At 51.2% G+C, this 7,284-nt stretch overlaps 1 non-coding gene across 1 annotated transcript; it reads left to right on the top strand.

Moving 5' to 3' along the window:
* Nucleotides 1–5,942: 5,942 nt before the first annotated feature.
* On the top strand, nt 5,943–6,014 carry TRNAC-GCA (transfer RNA cysteine (anticodon GCA)). Its single transcript has one exon. It is a non-coding gene; the product is annotated as a tRNA-Cys (tRNA).
* The last annotated feature ends 1,270 nt before the right edge of the window (nt 6,015–7,284 follow it).

Below are 7,284 nucleotides of genomic sequence, written 5' to 3' on the forward strand. Positions count from 1 at the left end.
TGGGCAGTGGTAACAGCCATCCCGTTTGGGGAATGGGAAAAGGAGACATCCCTCTCTGGTAGGGAAACAGCAAGAAGACTGTTTCCTCTTCACAAAGACTGTCTCATCCCTACCAAGGCTTGCTTAGTGTGTCTGGGGCAGCACCTAATACACTCGATGGCTCGTTCAGTCCCACAATCGCCACAAAAGAGCCTTTATCAGAATCTCCAGCTTTTAAAACGTGTGACGATCAAGACAGATGGAGGATTGAGTGAACTGTGTTGGAAGTTGTGCTGGGTAGGTGATGGGCTCCCCAGTGTAACTCCCCAACTCTGCTACTTCATAGGGGAAAGCATAGAGGGTACCATGCCAAGGGCCGCCAACTTGGAAGGCTTTAAGAGGGGAGTGGACATGTTCATGGAGGAGGGGGGTATTCATGGCTACTAGTAAAAATGGATACTAGTCATGATGCATACCTATTCTCCCCAAGATCACAGGAGCATGCCTATTATATTGTGTTTTGGAACACAGGCAAGGATAATGCTGCTGCAGTTGTCTTGTTTGTGGGCTTCCTAGAGACACCTGGTTGGCCACTGTGTGAACAGACTGCTGGACTTGATGGACCTTGGTCTGATCCAGCATGGCCTTTCTTATGTTCTTATGGCTGATGATGGAGGAGGGTCCGTGGCTCAGCGGGAGATCATCAGCTAGGCATGCAGAAGGCCCCAGGTTCAATCCCTGGCATCTCCAGTTAAAAGGACCGGACAGTAGGTAATGTGAAAGACCTCTGCCTGAGCCCCTGGAGAGCTGCTGCCAGTCAGAGTAGACAGTACTAACGTGTGTTTACACACCTCCTGCTCAAGTCCTTTGCAGACACATTGATAGCCACAAGGTGTCAGTGATGTTCTAAAAAGAGGGGAGTGGGCAACACGATTAGGAGAAAGGGATTAGATCCCAGAGTGGGAGCGGAGTGGAGTGCCCTGGGTTGGAATGGGGTGGAGGTGGGAAACTAGGTTTCTTAGGTTCTCTGTGAAACTAGGGGAATAGAGTGGTAAGCAAAATAAAAGGGAGTGGGATTTGCAGCACGGGTAAGGACAAAAAACGTTCTGGACGTGCTTCCTGTTCTTACTAAGGTGCATGGTTCCCCGTCCAAGTTATCCTGACAACAACCCTGTGAGGGAGGCTAGGCTGAGCAAGAGATTGGCTCAAGCTCTCCTACTCTCACCCCTATTCTCTACATTTGGAATAGCTTGGAGTGGGGGAGGTGTTTTGCTCATTGCACCCCATTTCAAAGGTGTCCACACTCAACAAGGAGGCCTGTTATCTTCGAGCATTTCATCAAAGCGAAAATTGTGCCTGGTTTAGCTTTTCTCGTAGCTTCCAGTGCCGATGGGATTGGGGGAGGACCTGGCTTGCCCCTGAAAGGCAGAAGAGTTTGAAGCGTGAAATGAACCCTCTGTTCTTTAGAAAGGGAGAATGGCAATTGTGCCGGAGAAAACCGGTCCCTATAACGGGGCAATCCTGGGATGGGAGCAGAGCCAGGATTTCATGAGGAAATAAAGAGGCGAATCAAAAAGACCATCCCTGGAAAAAGCACAAGAGTGTTGGGGAATCTTCCCTGTGAAGGAAAGAGTATAGAGTTTTTGCATGTAGAGGAAAAAGGCTACCCAGATGTGATTCTCCCATGCCTTTTTATTATTATTCACAGTGTTACTCATATCGACACTAACCATGATATAATAACTCTTCCCTCTCTCATAGTACGAATGCCCGGGGTCATCAAATTAAGCCGACCGGCAGAAAAAAGTGCTTTTTCAGCCAATATGTTCTAAATGCATCAACATCACTACCACAGTTTGGTAGGGATGGCCCCTGGCGATTAGAAAAGAGATGGGACAGATCTGGTGGAGAAGCCCCGGTTTTAATTGCCCCTTTCAATGGTTTTGCTGGGTCGTATGCTAAAGATCCCTTTTTCAGACCGGCCGTGTCCCTGCCCTCTTCAGTCAGTGGACTCCTTGGTACATACCCCCTTGCATTGTCCTTATGTATACCAACTTAGGCTAAAATGGAGTATGCCACGTTTTAACAAATGGTCCATATCTTCTCGAGCAACTTTGGAGCAAAAGGTTCAGTCCCTCTTAGAGGACTCTGACCCTCTTATTTTGTTGCTCGTTTTTTTGGAGGCTGCAGAGAAGAGGGGAAGGGAGGTGTTTTTAGAGATGGGTCTTATTTAAGTTTCATGGTTTTATTGTTCAAGGCCTCGGTCTAAGAACAGAAAGAAAGAAAGAAAGAGAGAGAGAGAGAAAGAGAGAAAGAGAGAAACAAACCCCGGACTATCCACGGCTGACCACCATGCCGGATCAGTGGAGCCTGCATGTTTAGGGGCAGTCTAGCTTTCCCCAGAAGCATCTCCGGCTGATTACCATGCCGGATCAGTGGAGCCTGCATGTTTAGGGGCAGTCTAGCTTTCCCCAAAAGCATCTCTGGCTGACCACCATGCCGGATCAGTGGAGCCTGCATGTTTAGGGGCTGTCTAGCTTTCCCCAGAAGCATCTCCGGCTGATTACCATGCCGGATCAGTGGAGCCTGCATGTTTAGGGGCAGTCTAGCTTTCCCCAGAAGCATCTCTGGTTGACCACCATGCCGGATCAGTGGAGCCTGCATGTTTAGGGGCTGTCTAGCTTTCCCCAGAAGCATCTCCGGCTGATTACCATGCCAGATCAGTGGAGCCTGCATGTTTAGGGGCAGTCTAGCTTTCCCCAGAAGCATCTCCGGCTGACCACCATGCCGGATCAGTGGAGCCTGCATGTTTAGGGGCAGTCTAGCTTTCCCCAGAAGCATCTCCGGCTGACCACCATGCCGGATCAGTGGAGCCTCCATGTTTAGGGGCAGTCCAGCTTTCCCCAGAAGCATCTCCCTGGATGCTGGAAGAGGTGGCTCTTTGAGCGATCTGCAATGTTATTGGGTGTGTGCGTGCGTTGTGTTGGGGGTGTGTGTGTGTCTCAGCTCCAACAACACCCATCAGCAAAGCCCCACGCCGTCCTTCTCTCCCCCCCCCGGTCCGCCCCCGCCCTGGTCTCCGCCCCCGCCTTCCCCGCCCCACCCCCCTCCGCTTCCTCCCTCCCTCCTCCCTGGGTACCACACCCAGCTCTCCTCCCGTCCCATCCTCGGACTCTCCTCCCGCCTCGCGGCCTTTTCTCCCCCTCGATCCGAGCATCACCCCGGCGCTCCCGGCCCTCCTGCAGCCGCCCTCCCCCTGGAAGTAAGTCCCTGGGGCCAGGGTCGCAAGGGGTTAAAGCTGGGGGGTCTCCTTCGAGGAGAGGGAAGGAGTCCTCGACGTTGCGGGCGGAGTTTGGGGGGGAAAGGGGCGCTCTTGGGCATTAGGGGGTTAAAGCAGGGGAGACGAGTAGGAAACTTAGAGTCTTGGGGATGGGGGGGGGGGGATGAGAAGGGGACCGGGTTTCTTAGATTGCCCCGGGAGGGATCTGGCAGTATGATCTGGGAAAGGCTGGGGGATCTGAAAAAAGGACGTGCTCCCAGTTTTGGTTTGTTTGCAGAGCTGGTGCATTTATTAACTTCGTTGTGTTACTACTTTAGGGGGCCACACCCCCTTGCAAACCTGTTGCATCTGGAGGAGGGGGGGAGAGAGATCCACGTACTGATCTGTTAGTTTTCTACGTGGGGGGAAGGGGACACCCAGGCCATTGATGCCTGGGAGGTTTTGCCTTGGGTTTGCCGCTCCCAGTTTTGGTGTGTTTGCAGAGTTGGTGCATTTATTAACTTCGTTGTGTTACTACTTTAGGGGGCCGCACCCCCTTGCAAACCTGTTGCATCTGGAGGGGGGGGGGAGAGAGATCCACATACTGATCTGTTAGTTTTCTACGTGGGAGGAAGGGACACCCAGGCCATTTATGCCTGGGAGGTTTTGCCTTGGGTTTGCCACTCTCTAGACCCACATTTCCCCCATCCGAATTCTCAAAACTCAACAATGCGCCCCCATGCAGAGTTCTGAGGATTCGGATGGGGAAGATGTGCGTCTAGATGTCTAGATGTGCAAATCCAAGGCAAAACTTCCCGTGCATAAATGGCCGCACAGACTCCCTCTCTCTTTCTCCTCAGCCTCCCTGGGGCTGTGCTGGAGGAGTCGCCTGGACTTTCTGGGATCGACTGGGCTCCTGCTCCACCCCTGACTTCTTAATTGGGACACAATGGAATGCTTTGTAGACATCATTTTGGCAGCGCTCGGGGGCCTGGAAGGGGCTATGGCAGTTTTTGTGCACAGAGGGAGAAGTATGTTTAAGAGTGCGCGGGCAAGCACATGACAGGGTAATATTGAGTGTCTGTGTGCCAATAATGAATGTGCATAATGGGAAATGGAGGCATGTCTTCGAGTGTGATAGTTCGGCATCTGTGTGCGATGTGGTAGGTCCCTGTTTGTGTGTGTTTGCGTAATGTGCATGTGTCTCTGTGCTTAGCAGTGGACTAGCTGCTTAATGGCAAGAAGTGCATTTTCTTGATTCTCTGCACCTTGGTTTTCTGTACACATATATTATAGACAAGGGGTACCAAGCGCAGTGCCCGCCAACATCTTTTCTGGTGCCCGCCAAATGTTTTGAGGAAGCGGGTGGGCCCAGGTAAGGCTTTTGCCCGGCAAGGCTTCTGGTTGAATATTGGAGATTCGATCGGCTGTGCAGATTTTTAAAAAAATGTTGCTTTGGCAGCAGCTGTCACTGCAGTGCAAGGATCTGGACCTTGTCACTGAAGTTTTGTGGCTGGCTCCGCCTCCTGAGGCAGCCATTTTGGGGCAGCCCACCATGCCGTGTTAGAATTTCAAATGTCCTCACAGGCTCAAAAAAGTTGGGGACCCCTCTTGTAGACCTACAATAGGCAGCTCTCAGGCATTAATTCAAGGTGACCCTCTTCCTGAGGGCCATACATCTCCAGGGGGTGATCTCCAAATGGGGGGAGCATCCAGAACTTTTTTTGGGGGGGGTGTTCAGGATTTTAGACACCCCCTTCTCTCCACTTGCAATGGCTTCTGGCAGCCAGTGTAGGAGAGGGGTATTATACTGCTCATCTGACCTGCATAGGGTTGCCAACCACCAGGTACTAGCTGGAGATCTCCTGCTATTACAACTGATCTCCAGCGGACAGAGATCAGTTCCCCTGGAGAAAATGGCCGCTTTGGCAATTGGACTCTATGGCATTGAAGTCCCGCCCTCCTCAGGCTCTGCCCCCAAAGCCTCCTGCCGGTGGCAAAGAGGGACCTGACAACCCTAGTCCTGCAGGATAAAATCCTAGATTTCTCCCCCCTCCCAGGCCCTTACAAAAAGTAGCACACAGCATTGTAGGGGTGTGGGGGGGGAGCTAGTTGTCAATTTCCTGCATTGTGCAGGGGGTTGCACAAGATGACCCTGGTGGTCCCTTCCAACTGTAGGATTCTATAAAGGTATCCAGTGAAACATGAAGGCTTAAGAATCGCTTTGTTAGTCATTCGTGGCATATTGATGGCCTGGGGTGGGGAGAACTGTCTGCTTTGCAAAAGCTGCTCTCTATAATCGGGGCCACGTGGGGAGTAGTTATTTGCAGGCCTGGTCTTTGGGAACAGTAGATGCTTGTATGGGTGAACACAGCAGCAGAGGGAGTGTTCCTAAGCAGCGACTTCCAACCGTTCAGCTCCATTAATAGGCTTTGCTGCAATCCAGGCTGGCCAAAGTCACAGATTTCACAACAACTGGTTTACAACATTAACCCTGCCTCTTCTCTGCCTTCCCTTTTCCTACTCCACGGGAAGGTCCCCTCTTCTGGTCTGTTTATTTCAAAATAGGCTCACCTTTCTGCTGAGCCTCTTGGGGGGCCTAAGTCCTGCTTTGCCAATTGAGAAGTCTTTGTCCTTTCGGGGGTTTATAGGGAGAAGGGTTTGGAAGATTTCATGGGTGGCTCTCACGCTTAAAAGAATGAGAGGGGCTGTGGCTCAGTGGTAGAGCATCTGCTTGCAACGCAGAAGGTCCCAGGTTCAATCCCCGGCATCTCCAGTTAAAGGGACCAGGCAAGTAGGTGATGTGAAAGACCCCTGCCTGAGACCCTGGAGAGCCGCTGCCGGTCTGAGTAGACCATACGGACTTTGATGGACCGAGGGTCTGATTCAGTATAAGGCAACTTCATGTGTTCATGTGCGAGAACCCATTCATCCAGAAACCCAGAACTATTCCAAGATCTCCTGAACCTCTGTGCTTTGAACCTCCTTCAAACAAATCCTTCAGGAGAGGGGAACACCCTGGAGCTCTTACTCCAAATTCCGTGGTGGTGGAAAGTTACGTCAAGTCACAGCTGACTTACGGCTACCCTGTCGGGTTTTCAAGGCAAGAGACGTTCAGAGGTGGTTTGCCATTGCCTTCCTCTGCATCACCACTCTCAGATTGGATAATTTATTGCAGTCATTGACCAGTATTACAAAGTTAAAACATCGTTAAAGTGCCTGATTAAAAAAAATATGCAGGTATCCGGGACGCTGGGCCCTAATTCTGATCAGGGACCACAAGGGGAGGGTAGGGTTAAACCTTCCACCCTGCAACTGTTTTCCTGATCTGAAATGGCCCCAGGGAGCAGCTGTCTGTCCTGTTGGGGGTAAACTTACAGTTGGTACCCTTATCTGAACCTGCTTGTTTCCCCAATGGGGCAGTTGGTTACTGCCCTCCCCTCCCCCCCAGCTGCTTAACACTCCCCTCCCTTTACAATCCTGATCAGAATCAGGCCCCCGCACACCTGATAATGAAGAACAACAAAAAGAAAGCTGGGAGCTCCAGATAATCAACTTTTCTGTGCCTAGCCTGGTTTACTTGTCATAGCAGGACCTCTGTTGACAGATTCTAGCATACACACAAGCTGATAAGGGAGACAGTGATCCCTGCCGGAAATTACTGTCACTTATATGTGGGCAGGCAGGCTACTAAAATGTTTTATAGGCCACCAGTTTTGGTGACTGATTGTGCTGCGCTGCTTGAATGATGGTCTACTTCCTGTAGGGGTGCCAGATCCCTCTTCACCACCAGCGGGAGGTTTTTAGGGTGGAGCCTGAGGAGGGTGGGGTTTAGGGAGGGACTTCAATGCCATAGAGTCCAATTGCCAAAGCGGCCTTTTTCTCCAGGTGAACTGATCTCTATCGGCTGGCGATCAGGTGTATTAGCAGCAGATCTCCAGCTACTACCTGGGGTTTGCCAACCCTAACTTCCAGTCATTGGAAGAATAAGAAGAGAGTTGTATTTTTTTCACCCATGGTTAGGTATAGTATGAGCCTCCTAGATA

The sequence above is a fragment of the Euleptes europaea genome, chromosome 18 (assembly GCF_029931775.1).
Source record: "Euleptes europaea isolate rEulEur1 chromosome 18, rEulEur1.hap1, whole genome shotgun sequence".
In the NCBI taxonomy this organism is placed as follows: Eukaryota; Metazoa; Chordata; class Lepidosauria; order Squamata; family Sphaerodactylidae; genus Euleptes; species Euleptes europaea.